The 17,604-nt window shown below is 37.1% G+C and overlaps 1 pseudogene; it reads left to right on the top strand.

Moving 5' to 3' along the window:
* The first annotated feature begins 1,361 nt into the window (after positions 1 to 1,361).
* Positions 1,362 to 17,604, top strand: part of LOC104032107 (bifunctional heparan sulfate N-deacetylase/N-sulfotransferase 4-like) — a 72,781-nt pseudogene continuing 56,538 nt past the window's right edge.

Below are 17,604 nucleotides of genomic sequence, written 5' to 3'. Positions count from 1 at the left end.
AGTGGTAAAGGAACCTAGCAACATTATTTTCTCTGGTAATGGAATAATTATGTAAAGAGATCAGTGTATTCACAGGAAAGGCTGTTGGAATCATCTTATTGTAGTATAATTTTGCTTTGTTGCTGATGACTTTTTCTCTGCTCTTCTCACTGGCTTTCCAAATTCTAGTGAAAACCAGATCAGTTTCTTTCATCGATAAAATTATTTTTCAACTAGAAACTAAACCAAGACAAGTAAAATTACTTTCATATCTTGCATTAATTTTATGTCTGTTTTTTCTTTATAGTACATGTGTTATTGCAAGAACTAAATGGAATTAGCTTTTTAAAACTAGCAATATTGTTTATTATTATTTTTTGTAATTTCAATAATAAACATGTAGTGCCTGTGCAAATGCATGTACACATGGAGAAAACTTAATTTAGCTGTTGAATAATCACTATCTAGCCTAAATGCTATTGTCAGTACTGCAGGGCTAGGGGTAAATAATATCTTGTGTGTATTTCATAGTAGGTATGTATTTATTGTGCAGTTAAGGATAGCTGAAACTGTGTCTATCCTTTATTCCTAGATAAAATGGTTTGAAAATGCAGAAGAGTTTGGGATTGTTCTAGATAAACTAGCCCGGAGTTTGTTGTTCTATTTGTAAATGTCACTTTGAACTATGACTTCTGCTTAATCAGTGTATTCATGAGCCTCAGGCCTCTGTGCTCTTGTGCGTGGCCCCATGTCACTATTTCTGTGACTGGATGTCAGCTTTGAGAAATGATCTGTCCTTGCATATGGACTGAGGGGTATGTGCCACGTTTGGGATGACTTTCGTCAAATTCTATCTACCATATGGATTGTCTTAAAACCAACATATATTACAAAGCAGAAAAATAACAGTAAAACTTTCAACAGCTTGCAATTACTTAACTTAGTTGTGGACAAAACAAAACAGATCTTGTGACATCAAAAATTGCCCCCTTTTGATAAAGCATTATCAGGATACTAATTCTCTTATTTATAAAACACTTCTCTTACCTGATCCATTTTCTGCTCATAGGTATAACCTTAACTGTCAGAGTAAGGTTGCAAAGAGCTGTTGCAATAACCAGGGATTTAGGATATTCAACCATTGAGACACACTCATGGAAAGAGACTTTCCTCTTGGAAGATTTTCTTCCTGGAGATAAACTTACCAAGGGTACCCTGTAGAACCCTTGGAGGCTTGTCAGTGATGGGGGATGTTTAGGATATAAAGGCCGGTGATTGGGAAAGGCTTTTATTAATTTCTGTATCTGTTTGTGAAGGAAAAATTGGCAAATGAGTTTATGACAAAAGGCAATGAAATGTTACTGGATAGGAGAAAGAGCGACATGGAAACAGCACCTCCTGTTAACGATGAGAATGGTAGTCAGATAAATAGCAGAGTGAGTGGAGAACAGCTAGAGCTAGTCCCGACACTGTCATTGGGAGCAAGAGTCTGCCTTTTAGTTCAAGGACCCTATGGGACAAAATGGAGCCACTTAGTGAATTTATGAAGAATATATAGTATTATACTATTGAAAGAAACCAACATGGCAGAATAATATCTGTAACAGATGGGTTGAAGGTTTTGCATGGTTCAGGGAAGGAAAATGGGAGAGAGAAAAGTATGCAAAATCCAGATTAAGTATGAATTAATTCATTCTAAGTGAGAAGAATTATAGGCAAAAGCACAGCTGTGATTGAAGTTGTCAGTTTTAATAGGACATAGTTTGATTCGCTGGAGCTCTTAGTGTTAAGTCAATTGGGTGGATATGAATGGGGAGAGACTGGAATTTCTTTGAGTCAAAAGAGGAAAATCTATTACAAATGTATATAAAAAGTGTGGGAAAGGGGAGGGGAAATGTTCAAAGAGCTCTAAAAATAATGGGAAAAAGATCATTTCCAGAAGAATGTAGGATTTAAGAAAAAGAGCCTCCAAAGAGTGGAACAAATGGATTGATGAAAATGACAGTCATATTTTGGAGATCAAAAAAACCAGGGGTAAGATCAGATTTGACAAAAGTTAAACAAAGTTATGTTTTACAAAGATTATTAAAACAATTTTTCAAGTATATTTTAGTGTGTATAAAAAAAAGGAGAATAAAATGAAGGACATTGTTAATCAAATAGAAGATCAGGATATCATACAGAAAGAACTGGATTATCTTCAAAACTAAAATAATGGGATTTATAAAACTATGCAGTATTTTCTTGGTGACAGGTAACAAGAATTTATGTTAAAAACTGGATAGATGATCTGGAGGAAATGGTAGAGAAAGAGAAGGACCTGCTATAAATGTCAGTATGTCTGTGAGAGACAAACAGGACACAACAGTGAAGAAAAGGCAGATGTGACTGTAGAATGTGTCCAGCAAGGTATTTCCAACAGCAAAATATTCATACTATTGCACAAGATTGATGAGATCTCACTTGGGAAGCCATATACAATCTGAGTCACCCATTCAAGAAAGGTGGGGACTGGAGAGATGCAGAGGGCCTAGGAGGGAGTGAAAAATGTGTAGCAGAAAAAAAGTGCTTGACAGGCTTACACACAAGGGAGACTGACAGGCGGTATTATATGCATATTAAAAATACGTCAGAAGTGTGAATACTGGAGAGGTAGAAGACATACAGAAATATGTTTCAACTAGCCATAGATAAATTTACTCTGAAAATTAGAAGTAGATTTCTAACCATTAAACGTGGCAAAGTTTGCAACAGTGTTCAAAAAAGAGCAGTGAAATAATTGCAAAAATTGTCCAAGTGTGGTGATACAGCACCTGAAAGACTTTACATTTTGCTAAGTAATTGTCAATGTCTTGTTTTAAGTTTTCTTACTATATATATTTAATCTTTTATAAGCAATAACTTAAAAATTGAGCTTTTCATGTTTTGAGACTCATTTTCAGGCCCTGCAGACAGGCATTTATTCATTAGCCTCTGTGATGCATTAGAGCTACTTGTCTGCTCTTGGATATTACGAATACAAACATTCATGATCCAGTTGTTTGCAGTGTCAGCACTGAATAGACATATATGAATTACCAGGTGGTTACTTTTAGGTATGACAGATCTATGGCATGGTATTTCTGTTTTATTATTTGTTTATTTTTAAAACACTTCATTTAGTGCTGGGGGAGTAGACTCCTCAGAAGCAGTAAACCTCTGTTACTATTGTTAGTCTGAGCATTTTCACTCCATAATGTTCTTGTCCCCTCTGGTAGGAGAAGAAAAAAGGGAGCATTGCGTAAGTGTCACTGTGTGGGGACCTGGGTGAGGAGAGGGCGACATGTGCATACAGCATTAGGTAAGAGTTTCTTTTGCCAGATCTGAAAATATCTTTTCCATGGTAGTTCGCACAAATAATATGAAAATCAGGATTTAAATGATAGTCTAGTATCAAAAAATGGATTTTAAAATGGATATATTAGTCTTGCATCCATGTATTTCTTAAAAAAACAAACAAACAAACAAACCCCAAACCAGTAGTGAATATTGCTACCTTTGGGCCAATGTTTTGAAACCTGGAGTTAGATTTCTGCTCAGTTTAGACTACCTTCTTTCAGCGTTTAAGTTAGAAAAGATTGTCAGTGATTGTATTTGCCTCAGGTAATTGGTATTCCATAGATAGGAAAGGTGGACTTGATAGTGCTTCTTATTGTCAGAGTCTTCCATCACTTTTTACTGTAAGACCTTATTTTCAGGTACTTGTGTAGCTTTAAAATGCATGTGACCTTCCCTCCTTCCCCCCACCACATACGGAGTATCTCTTTTAGATATCCTTTTCCTGCTATTTCAGCTAAAATAGCTCAGCCATTTTCTGAAACTGAATTAAGGAAAAATTCTTATTACCCATGCTAATAAAATCGTATCATCATTTAATCCAAATGATCTCATATCCTCTGTATGGTGGAGCAGAGGCTTGACATCAGAGGGAACTATCTTTTGCCTGGGATGAGTTTTTTCCATCTTTATGAAATTTGCCTATCAAGTCACCAGTCTCTGAAAAATCTCATTTTACGGACATTTACTAGAAACATATGAAGTTTGGTAGCTGAAGTCTCTGAAAATGCCCTGGGCATTAAACCTTCTCTAGAAATACAGTTTCCGAGTGAACTATTGCTGTTATCACTCCTCCCCGCTGCAATTAATTTTCTTGCAGGGATTCAGACCATGGAGACCTGACAGCCTGAATTCCTCACTAGCTCTCTAACTTAATAGCATCTGCAAATGGTACCTGTGGTACCAGAAGAGAGGAGTCCATTCCATCCTGACCAGAATGACTGACCTTGGTTGGCTGTGCTAGTACCAGCTCTTGACTACAGGACATGCTGAGACAGTGAAACATGGAGTGCTTGGGACACTGCACTAATACAGAAACCTGAAGTGTCCTTTTGTATGGGCTGCACAGAATGCAATGGAGATACACTGAACAAATTTGCTATGTAATGTTTAATTAAATTCAAGATTTCAAGTCCATGTACTCAGAAGTACTTTTCTGAATTTACAAAAACTGAATTTAGGAAGGCTTTCCAGATGGGTGGCTGGCAAGATGAAACATTCAGGATCTAATTTTACTAGCATTGGGTTACTTCTTTTTTTTTTTTTTTTTTTCTTTTTTTTGAAGTTTTATTTTATTCTGCAAAATGTTTTTAGGGAAAGGAGGGAGGAGAAAAAAGGAAGTGTTCTGGCTTGATTTTTTAATTTTTTTTTAAGGAAATTAATTTCCTATAAAATTTTAATCATAGTGTTGAACATTATACAAGAATCTGGAATTACTAGAAGAGAAATTGTGCCCTTTCAGGAAATGAAAGGCCTTTTACTCAGCACTGTGTTTACATATATAGTGAGGATGGGTAATTAAATAGTGAATAGGTACTCACTTACCAATCACAGAACGTACGGATCTCACCACAGCATACACATGAAAATACTCAGGCATTCAGATTGCCTTTAGTATGTACCTCTTCACATTCCATAGTTACGACATCTTTATTTGATGTTGTGTCATAACAAATGGGAAGATAACCTCACTCTTCTGCCTGTTCATCTTTCTTTTCTTCACTCAAATTATTAAACAGTGATAAACACAGCAATTTTAGTATTGGAGGAAACTGCCATTTTTTTGACTCCATCTTTCTTCTAGGGATATTTCTCAAGCTGCATTTTCTTTATACATGTGAAAAGAATGCAAAACATAAACCCTTCTGAATTGTGTTTTCTAAGCCATTTTTGTCATCTTTGTTGTTCTCATCTGCTTGGTTTTCAATTTGTCTTTTTAAAATGTCATGTCCCAAACTGAATCCACTCAGTCCTGCTGTTGAAGCTTGAGCGTTGCTGAGCAGAGCAGAAGGATTATTGTACTGGTTTGACACATGCTGTTACTGTTAATATAATCAAGTGTAGCATTTGTCCTTTTGCAGTATAAGCATCTTATATTTGATTCTCAAGCAGTTTATGATTTAACATATAATAACCATATCTGTCTTTGGGAATGTTCCTTGGCCCACATTTCTCATAAATACTTGCTTTTGTTTCAATATTCACTCCACTGCAATTTTTTGGACTGTAAAAAAAAATACATTTAAAAAAATACATATAAAAGGCATTAGGCAATGGAAAACTAAGACAAAATGAGTCTCTGTGGCAGGCAATATGCAGAGAATATTTTACAGGTTAAAACAAAGTTTTAAAAGATGGTAAATAAAATACACTGTGAATGATTTAATTTAAAGGTCCCCACCAGAGAGAGCTGTTTATCCAAAGTACCAGAAGCAGTTTGGAATTACGAGGTTGATGTAAGTAGATGCAGAAATCTGAAGAGGAGAGGATCAGGTAAGAGACTCCAGGAAAAAAAGCCGCAACTAGGTTAGGTGATGTAGTAGGCAAGTTGTAAGATAGTTAAGTTCAGGTGAAAAAACACTCCATAGAAATAAGCTCAGCATGTGCTCTTGACTGAAAAGAGAACTCTGCCCAGGAAAGCTATGGGCTGGCACTACGGAAGGTTACTGGGTTAATTCAGGAACGCAAGTAACTAGATGTTAAATTCCTCAGTGTAACTGAGGTAAATGCTTATCCATTCTCTTGTATATTATATGTACAGAATAGTGAGTCTTAGTTCATCAGTCAGATACCTGATGTAGATCAGTTGCAGTCTTTTTTTCTTTTTTCTATGGCAGATCCACCACCTCAAAGATAATTTTTTTCATTGTTGTTTAATGAATCTGCAGTAACTTAATTGTCATGGAGAATACAGATAGCCACGAGTGCCAGCATTTTGATCATTCTGACGTACTGCAGTAAAACGCAATGCTATTCCTATTAATTCAGAAAAAATAAACACAGGAATGGTGACATTTGAAACAGAAGGGACAGTAGACACTTAATGGTAGAGTGCAAAAATTTGCTACCAAGATGTCTTAGCTGCGGATACCACCTCCTGAGTGTTGAAATTGATTTTGAAATCAATAGTTGAAATAAATTGAATCTACTACTTCAGATCAGTGTTTCACTACCAAATGGACATGTAGCCATGCACTCTGCTGCAGATGTCAGTAATATGACGGATTGACACTGCAGTAGGAGGAGAAGGGCTAAATTAACTTAATTTGGGTATTAAATGCTGTATGCATTTAATGCATCAATGCCTGATGGTTGTTTCTTTTCTTATGTCATGAGAAGCAGTCTTAGGAAACCCACATAAGATACCACTAAGACACCACTATAACTTACATTGCCGTAGCATCTACCGCACCCAACAGGTCAGACTCCTGCCGTGGCATACACTGTACATACAAGTACTCTTGGATTCAACCTCTGTAAATAAATAAATTAGACTTGAAATTCACTGCCTGATTTATCTTACAGTGGCTTCCATCTGCAAACAAGCCCATATTATTCCTTGTTCCTCATTTGTGCAAACTCCTTCTGGAAGAAAAGTGAAGAGAAGATTGCTTGAATAAGAACAGGTTAAAATGTAGATGATTTTCTCTGAGAGTTGTGGGCACTTAGCACCTTGCAGGATTGAGCCTGTAGGCACTTATTTTTTCTTCACATTCAGACAAGTGTTCAGGTCCTGAAATGAGACTGGATATCGTATAAAAGTGAATGCTCAATATTTCTGTTGTAATTCTATTAGAGAAAGTGGCTGGCATATGAGGAAAGCCAAATGTTACATTAACACATTAACTAGTCCTAGCACTATCAAACTTCCCTTACTTTGCATTATAAAAGTAGTGAAGTCAGCCTTTTATGGCAGTTATCAGCAATATGGAATGAGGGATAAGATCTCTACTAAATTCTCTATTGGACCATTTTCTCTAGGTGAAATTTAGCATAATGATTTCAGCAGAGGAAAAGAATTCTTGAGAGCAAGAACTCCTCACAGCAGTGTATTCAGTTTGATTTTAGTGGGGAAGAAAGTGCCTGTGGACTAGGAAAATGGGCACGCACAGGGGATTTGAGAGCTGTCTGTTGTTCTGTTGTACACTGACATGTAGCACAGTGGAGTTTTGATCCTTGAGGTGGCCTTCACTGCAGTGGTATGGACTGAAAGTACTGAATTACAAAAATGCGTATTTCATGACTAGGTGGTACCCCCATGGTGAAAAGCCTATCCATAGGGCTGGGACAGCTATATTTCTCTCCAGAATCTTTCTTTGAATCCTTTACCCTGAAGAAGACCAAAGGAGGGCTGAGGGACACCCACTCTTTACCCTTTTATCAGCACTAAGCTTGTCATCACAGAGCATATTGAGGTGCTGTTCTTTAGATTGGCATTATGTTCTTTAGATTGGCATTATATGTTGTGATACTCCTTTCATTTCCTGGCGTTTGCCAAAGCATGCTGTTGATGTTTCTCCAAGTCAGTGCTTCCATGTGCTAAGCACCATGCAAAAGTAGTGCAGTTTGCCTCTTACTGAATTATTCACAGAACCAAACAAAAGCAAGTGTGTCCCATAACCCTAGTCAAAATATGTATTTCTGTCTCATCTTTTAAGCCTTTGCTCTGTGGAAAGTCTTTCTGAGGAAAGGCTAACAGTGAGTCAAGGCTCTTCTACGTCCCACACTGTGACCAAGGGATTTGCATACGAAGGGATCCATTTCATAAAAAGATCCCAGGAGAACAGTCAAATCCTCTGCTATGGCAAGAGAAACCTGAGGATATCATGTAAAGTCATGAATTATTCTGACGTATATGCAAAAAAATGTATTGGTGTAACTTACAAAAAATACAGGCAAAACTGTACTATGTGCTCAACCACTGGATTACATGTGCCAATGTCTATGGTCATTATGAGTGGGTAAATGCCACTCATTACCCATAATGAGTGGGTGAACACTGTTCTGGGTGAAGGAGTAATGAATTTCCATCTGAATTGATTACATTTTTACTGTATACAAAACCCCAAATTAAGTTTTTAAAATTCTAGGTTTTGTATGCCCAATCAAAATTCTGCCTTGTGATTATGGTGAAAGATAAAATTTTATGATAAAGACCAAAAGTGAGAAATCTATGTAAATCTATTTCAATAAGAATGCAAATATTCTGATTTTGGTTATGTTAACCATTTAAACCTCCAGTTTTTAATGGAAATCAATGTAAATGTAAGCAGAAACCCAAACACCTCAATGGTGGTTAGGAGATTAAAAATCATGCTGAACCTGGACATACTGTCCAGTTGCTATACTATTGCTTCTTATTATTCAAGATAAAGAACAAAGTGACTTAGTAGCATTCTGGCACTGTGAATTTCTATTTTAGTCAGGTACAGGCTAAATGTGCTTTAACTATCCAGTGCAAGCTGGAAACTGAGGCTGACCTGCATTTTGCTCTCAGAGGGAAAAGCTGATACTTTCATGTGTACTCTTTGAAAATACATACGTTGTTATGAGTTATATTTTAAGTTCTTCTTATATTGGACACTATTATTAAAGTTTTTACCTGCAGAATACTCCCTGCACACATTTTAAAATGAGGATATCATGAAATACTCTATAAAATATTTTTTTTTTTTTCCTGTCAGTAAAGCTTAAGTTGCATATAGTGTCAATTTAGGTTACAAACTATGAGTTGAATTTTTTTTATTTAGATTTGTGATTTAAATAAATCTTTCACCATTAAATTCAGTGTACTTTGAGGAGGGGTTGTAAAGAAATGGGAGAGAGTTATAAGATAGAAGTTGATAAAAGACTTACTTGGTGTTTGGGAGTCCTGTGCAAGCAGCTGAAAAGTCGTTGGAACAGAACCAATCTTTCTGTGAAAGCTTTATTGATTACATAGAGAAAAGTCCATTTTAAACACTTCCATAGCACTGTGTTGCCCGAGGAAGCAAAATCTATTACACTTAGATTATGAACTTTTTGTTTATGAACTCGGTTGTCTTAGTGGACAGCTGGAAGAAACTAGCATTATTATTTCTTCTGTCTATAAAGCAGAGTTATTAAAAAGCCCATATTTTTCCCATGTGTATGCTGCTGCTGTTTTCAAAAACATATGTAGCGTGAAGTGGTTTGCCATGTGCTCCAGCTGCTGGCTCCTGGAATGGTTTTTCAGGACAGACAGCTTCTCAGGTCCGGATCCTTGGGGCAATGTGTGTACCACACAGCTCTAGTGGATAAGATCTGGGCTGTAGTCCCTGATTAGTATTTTTGTAATTATTCCAGTTGCCTCAGGCATTTATCTAGCTGTAGGTGATTTAGTTGTGTTAGGAAAATGACTTGAATATATCTATGGTTAAATAAGCTGTGAAATAAGCTACCCAAACAACCGTCACTCATCAGTGTGAATGCTGCTGTATACAAAGAATTTCCACTTCTCTTTGACCTAAGGAAAGGTCTAAGCAAGAAAGACGAGGGAGAAGAGAGTGAGTGCTTCTCTTTTCCTTTACTTCAGATGGGTGAATGTTAGGCTGCAGTTGAGGATAGTCTGAATGTGGCAGGTGCCTTCCCTTTCCCTGCAAGCAATCTCCATGTCACGGGGGGAATAATAGATGCTGGGGCGAGGGGGACAGGTAGGAAAAGAGTAGGGAAGGGCATGGTGAGGCTCAGAGGAAAGAAGACCGTGTCTCAGCTTAAACCAGCAGTGGCTGTGAAACTTGGGGGCAGTGCAGGTCAGCTCTGCATGTGGTGTTTGAGACTGGAGCCATTCGGACTGAACTAATTCGTGGAGACCAGAAAAGGGGAATTGCATGTATACTATGTGTTCATATATTTCTTCTTGTCTCCAGTGACGGGCCTGACATTTGACATCTCATTGAGGCTGAAATGATGTGACCTGCGTGTTCTAGCACTGGGTCTTTTTTCAATTTGTGCTCATCTGATCAATCCAGCTGAAGTTGGTACCTCTAAGTTCTTTAACTCCCAGGAACTGTGCAGTTGATTAAATTTACTCAGAAACAACATCTTCAAAAAACACTTTTTTTTTTTTTCTTTTCCCCCCCAAAGGCTCCAAGCATGTAAAGAAAAGGGTGAAAATGATAAAAAGCCTTACTTTCACCTAAATCTTTCCTTGGAGCTTACAGTTCTTTTCACTCCAACTGACCCTTATTTCTGACTGTGAGAAACAGACTGTGCTGTGCACAGCATGTTTTCTCTGTCCTCTTGTAATACCTTGCCAGCCTGACAAGTTTTAATGACTCCTTGGAAATTTTTTTAGTGACAAAATAGAAAAGGATGTGAGAAAGATTTCTTGCCTGTAATATCCCAAGTTAGAGTATGCTCATTTGTACAATAGCGCTAGATAGTTACTCTTGTACCAGAGATTTAAGTCTCATACAAGTTGTGGACAAACACAGAAAGACTGGCAAAATGCCTCAAAGCACTCGCAGTTCTATTCTCTTTTGCTCAGCCACTCTTTTCAATATAACTCTGAATGGTAGTGTTAGCAGTAGAATTCTGGCAGATTAAATAGATTAAAGTTCTCTCTTAGGAAGATAGCGGTTTTGTTTTGTTTGTTTGGTTTTTTTTTCTGAAACAGAAGAAGATTGTAGGAAAGATTTACTGGGAAGTTAAATAATAATGAAATGATAGAATAGTTACAAAATTAACAAACTCCCGACATTTCAGATCTGGGCATACCGACTTCCATGAGATTCTTGTTAGCTGTGAACTTGCATTTTCTATGACAGTCTTACAGAAACACGTTTAAAATAAAAAACATTTAAAACATTCCAAAAAGTGTGTTAGGATTGTGTAGTGCTTTTCTCTGTACAAGTATTAGTCAAAATTAATCCAAATGTTTGCTCTTAATATGAACAATAAGGTTTTGTAAAAATCGCTGCAAGTGTAGCAAACTGTATGGTTGGATGAGTGGGAACTGGTTTTTCCTCAAAATGGCTTTATTTAGATGAGTTTCGTACCGGAAAAAGCTCAGTGATGAATGTGTGCTGGTATCTTAAAGCAGTAGCCACAGTTAAATGTTCAGGAGAATTTCCAGAACCTTTGTAGTGGGCAATGTGGGAATCATTGATTTTAGGGAAAGATTACACCCGATTTCAATTAATTAGCATTCTGAATGATAAAAAAATACAATTCTGTCTCAACAAATGGACTGTTTGTCTTTGCTTTCTGGTATAAGTGTATTTGGTGAACCTGTTAATTTTAGTAAGTGCTATGGCACAGAACCTGTGGCTCACAAGAGTGGGCTGACTCAGGTGTTTTGAAGCTATCTTTGCACCTGTCTGATTTTGGTTTGCTCCTAGTTGTGAAGTACCCCTCCCTGTAATTCAGATAGCTACCTTTACACAAGCACTACGGGATCAGTGTGGGACGAGCAATAGAGGGAAGCACTGTAGACAGACTCTGGATGCTGCTGTCCTTAGAAGATGTTTCCATACGAGCCAGCCTCTCAAGACTGACTACCTTCTTTCTACAGGAGAGTAATTCTCAGATGTGTTTTACTACTTCGAAAGAAAGAACTGAAACATAATAGATAATATTATTCTTGAGTCCCTTTTGGAATCTAGCCCAACTGCTAGACAGTGAGATAAATATCACAGTGGGCTTCACAGCTTAAGTTTGAAAAAAGAAATGATGTGAACCAGCTCTCTTTCTGTGGATATCGCATTGTTCTTACAGCGTGATAGAAGCTGAGTAAAGGTCCCAGATTCACTTTTTAGTAGAGATTCTTCTTTGAGGTTCCTCTCTCTTGTGGGTTCTTTTTTCATTTTTCTTAAAGACCGCTGAAGCATTATTCTACTCTTGATCTAAAGGCTGCTGAAGTTAATGGAAAAGTACTCGCTGACTTTGGGTTTTGATTTGCACCACTTATATTAAGCCATTTCTGAAAGCATTCTCAGCAGTGCTAGCTGGTGATCTGCGAGCGGTACTGTATAGGAATACGGTCAGTTCAGTTTGGAAATACCTAAATAGTCATATATTCTGAGCATTGCCATTTCTATAACTTTCATTCTGAATAAGAAAATACTGCAATGTCACATTTTTGGGAGCCAACTGTAAATTCTGCTTTTTCTGCTTCTTTACCATTAACTATATCAGCTTCTGCTACCTCATGTCATTTTGCAAAGCAGTCTAAGCTCCAAGAAATCCATGTTTCCTTTAAAGGTATTTTACCTCAATTTAGAACTTGCCAAGTACTTTACATCTGCTGAAACAGTGCTCTGTGAGTAAATATGGGCCTCGAAAATTAAATAAATGTTTGTGATCTTTAAACAATTTACCTTAATGCGAGGTTGCTGGCTGACAAGGACACCTGATGTATCTGTGTTTAAACTGCACTACCAGAAAGGATGAATGGTATTGACAAGCTTTAAATTGGGCTGTTTGGTTTTACTGAATTTTAATTAAAAAAGAATTGGAGTTCCCTAAAGTAGTCACTGGGAAAGAAGATTATGTTAGTGAAAAATCATGTGGGTAATTTACAAATACACCTACAAATACCAGCCAGACATTTTCAGTGCAAACTGGGCTCTTCAGGCAATGTTAGTCAAATTTAACTTAATTGACCTTCATCTATCTTTTTTGCATAATGTTAATCTTCTTTTTAGGCTTTAACAGACTTTAACAACCAGACCAGAAAACCTGTGTTTCTGGCACACAGGTATACAAACAGTTGCTACGGGCTAGCTACAGCTTTGAAAATGAGGTATGTGCTGACAGGAAATGATAATGAAAAAAATGAAATTCCTCTTCTGAGCCTTTCCTGCTTCATCTGTGCTTATGGAGAGAAAGCATGTAGTTTTGAAAAAGAAGCATCCCACTTCCTCCCCATGCCTGGGATGTAGGAAATGGGCAAAAAGGGGTTTTACCCTCTGTCACCTACTTTCTGCTCCTTGTAACTCAGTCAGTGCATTCACGGAACTGCATACACTAATGACATGTTCTCACCCCAAAAACACGGCAGCAGAACGTGGCATCCCCTACAGCCACTTCGTGCAGCAGAACTGATTCAACTTTATATTCTGTGCACGTGAGCCTCAAACTTTGGTGATCTAGGAACCAGTGTCTTTAAGATTTTCTGTGTCTTTTCTACATCAATTTTTATCAAGAAATGCTCCAAAGTAATTACTCTCTGATAGTATTTTTTGTTCTATTTGAAATATTAAAACTTCAGGTTAGAGTTTGGTTTAGTACTTCTAAGTAAGCAACAGCACACGTGCTGTGATTAACAAAAAGGAAAAAAGCAGATTCAAGAGATGAAGAGCGGCAATGTAAATAGTAAGGTAAAAGAAAAAAATGGTTCTTGGTTTCTCTCTGAAAGGTTACTTAACTTTTTGTCTGGGCAGGCTTTTGATAGATTGTAACCATATAACTGTAAAAATAAAACTTACTTTTATCTGCATGTATTATTAGCAATGTGGTGGTAAAAGCTTGCTTGCCCCCCTAACCTACCATATCACCACACTGAATTATTTTCACCGCATAGCAGCCTACATCTTCCAAGTGAGTATAAATTTAATGTAGCCATGCCAATTTATGCAAACTCTTAAAAAAATTTTTCAAAATTAAGTACATGCCTCATTAGTCTGATTTGCAGGAAATGGAGAATTAACAATTATAAATAGAATGCTTTAAAAACAGCTTAATTAATTCCATGTGTGAATGCATTAGCTAAGTATGGTTCTGCTATTACAAAAATAATGCTTTAGATAAGCTAAATGTTCAGCTTTCCTTTTAAACCAGTGTCTTTTTATCTCATCTCTGATATCTTTGAAGCTGGTCTTCGTGCGGCGTTTTCATTCATAGTGTCAGCTCCTTGCTACTGGGTGTAAGGTAGTCTTTTGCAAACTGAGGTCGAGGTCATGATTTTCAATCGTACATTTGGGGGCACGTTTTCTCAGTTTGGCTAAACCTGATGTCTTTCATTCCATTGGGCTAATTTGAGAAACCAGTCTCGTAGGGGTCTTCCCTCACCCATGACAAGTAACATCCATCCCCTGGTGACCCAGGGTACGCTTCCTGGCCTGGGAGGTTGCAGAGACTGTAGCACATACAGAACAACACAGTGTTTGTATACAAATGATCAAAAATAAGCGCCAAGTTTCCATTTGGGGAGCTGGGCTCAGGGAACAGGAAGCGGTGAGGTCATTGGTTTTATTACAGAAGTTGTTTCAATGTCAGTGCTTACTGCAGGAATTAATGAGGACACTGGCATCTTCGAGACACCTTCATCTCATATAGTTTATTAATGTTTCAGGATCACAGGTAACGTCAGCTGTGTGAGAAAAATCTGGACTTTGTATGCAGTTTGTTGTTTTCTCTGCTCCGAGGCAGTAACGTATTTCCTTGGAACCAGCAGCTTGGTTTCCGAATTTCAACTTTGATGATGCATTTAGGAGATCAAAAACGACTCCCTTGAATTAAAACAATTGACATCCTTGTGCAAACCTTTGGAAAACTGATTACAGGTGCCATTGGGTGGCTCTTTCAGCACTGAAAAAAGTTCTCCTGTCACATGCTGATGCCAGGATGTCCACACGGACAGTAATCAGTCGGTTCGCCAGCTGGCCTCATTCGCAGGTTGAGTCCATTTGTGCTTGATAGGGAGGTAGATTTAGCTCACCTCAGTGTTTCCTCAGTCTGAGGATATAAACTTGTTCAAGTCGGGTCGTGGAATTCTGCTTGTGTTCAATACTTACCTAAGCATGTGGAAATGTTCTTTTGTGAAACGACTATTATAAATATTTCATCATTTTGATGAAAGCATAAGAGTCACGCAAGAATTCCTTTGTTATATGAAAAAGGAAGAATATTTACATAAAGGATGGTTGATATGTTGCTGTCTTATTCTGTCAGGCCCCAGAAGCAGGCCAGATAAGGATGGCTGCTGGAGAAGGACCTGTGTCACAGCCAGTTCTTGTTGAGATGTTTTGCTGAAATGACACAAAAGCTGTCATGAATACTTTTATGCTGCGGTGTTTATGTTCCGATCTAAACGTGTTTCCATTTGGGAAGATGTCTAGGTAGGATATTCTTTGATACTGTGGGAGTGCCATTGAAGTCTGACCTCAGAACAGACTTTTTCATCTCTGATTGCCCTGAATCCCATGAAGCAGGGAGTTGAACATGAGCCTTCCACAACTGAGGCAGTTATCTTGGTCTTCTGACTAGGGAGCATGAAGAAGAAGCAGGTGTAGGAGCCTGCTACCCCTTCTAAGTAGTCACCCCTTCTGATTAGCCATTTCATAATCCCAATACAAGTAGAGGTTACAAATTTTTTTCATAAATGTGACTGAACATTTCTTTGGTATTCATTTTTCTGGGATGTTTCTTTTGTTTCTCTGTTCAATAAAATGAATGTCTCTAGTTGTTAGAAGCATTTTGTATTTTTTATTGATGGTTAGTCCTCTTCTGCAGTCTTTGATTACTTTAAATAATGCTGCTGAGCCAAACCCCAGTTCTATCCTTTATCCAAAAATAAAAAGAGAAATTGTCAGAACAGTACTTCAGAAGACTTTTTTTGTGTGTGCCGTGTTTGAATGGTAGTCATGCTTGACATTTTCTTTGGTGTCTTAGATGTATACATCAGAGAGATAATACATTGTCAAAATTCTGGATACCTCTGAATAATCTGTTAGTGAATTCTGACCCAAACTTCAATTATCCTCTTAAGTAGTGAAATACTACAATGCTAAATTATTATATTTGGTTAGTCTTCCCAAACATCTGCTAGCCCTACTGCATTTTTGTATTTTTTTTTCTGGTTTTGTTTTACATCTGTTTTAAAAATATATATATATAGCATATGTTATTATAAATGGATTAATTATATATATACTGTATTAAATATAATTGCACTTAGTTGTTTTATAGTTTGATGTACACGCAGCTAGATGTGATCACCTTAAGTAATATTTTGAATTAATCAGTGGATAAATCACAGGCTTGTTTGGAGTACAGAGTGGGTCAGTATTGTTGGTATAGATGGAAGGTTTTATATAGTAACTAATACAAATAGTAATTACTTTCTTAAGGTTAAAAAACCAAATGTTTGCAACAAGCTGGTTTTCAAATTGCAAAAGGTGTAAAATGGTATTTAAGATGATCAGTTGCAAAATAGGTAATAATTACAGTTTAGACAAGCAAAGGTCCAGAAAACAGTCCTAAATTTCAAGATGTGATATTTAAAATGAGACTTCTTTCTGGTGTTTTAATAAGCATCTCAGTGATTGCTCTTAATGTGGTGTTTCTGTTAGAGAATAAGAGAAATTGTGAAATTGCTTGAGAATCTTTTTCTGGAGTATACTTAAAACTCCAAAAGATGATAATAAAAATAACATAGGATGTCAAATAAGAATACTTTTAATCCTATTGAGGTTATCTTCTTACCTGAAGGCAAGATCAGCTATACTTTCCATTTCTGTCAGATGTTTCTCTAACCTGTTCTTAATGTGTTCCTTCCCCCCCTTGTTCTTCCAGTGCTCACCCAACCTTGCTGCGTTAAAGGTTAGGTTGGGATTTTTGACGTGGGCCTAAGAGGACGTGTCATATCCTTATCAGATAAGTTTCTGTAAGTAGAACAGAAATAGGGTCTTCAAAGGTGTTCACCAGCTTTGCAGGCACACCAAACCCAACCCAACCAACTAAACTGAAACTTTATTCTTTATACAGGTTGCTCCTAATAAAATAGATGGCATAGGATTTGGTCAACAAAATTCCCCCACTGGCCTCTGTAAGTACATCAAGTTTAGCACATGCATACTACTGCTGTTGCTCTGCTTTCAGTATCTGAGCTAGCTGCTATGCAGCCAAATCATTTATATTGTACTGATGCAGATACTCAGTTTCAAAACCTCATCCATGTAATTATTCAGATGTATTTACTTTTTTGTGTGGTTGTTGTTTTGGTTTGGGGTTTGTTTGGTTTGGCTTTTTTTTTTTTTTTAATCTGTTTTATAACAGTGCAGTAGGAAGACTTTTCCTGGTTTTAGCTTCTGTCTGGATGCTGTTAATGAATTTATTTGTAACAACCTTTAAGGTTTATCTATTAAAAAATCTTCAGAAAGTAAGGAATCTACTTAAGTAAGTAGCTGGCATATTAGAAAATTGCAAAGATGTGTAGTATTGGTATTTATATTTGTTTTTTAAATACAAAAGAAGCAGACAGACTGCCAACATGATCTTCAGGAAGGA

Source organism: Pelecanus crispus, chromosome 4, assembly GCF_030463565.1.
Source record: "Pelecanus crispus isolate bPelCri1 chromosome 4, bPelCri1.pri, whole genome shotgun sequence".
Taxonomy (NCBI): domain Eukaryota; kingdom Metazoa; phylum Chordata; class Aves; order Pelecaniformes; family Pelecanidae; genus Pelecanus; species Pelecanus crispus.
The sequence above is the reverse complement of the archived record's forward strand: the minus strand, read 5'-3'. Positions and strand labels throughout refer to the sequence as shown.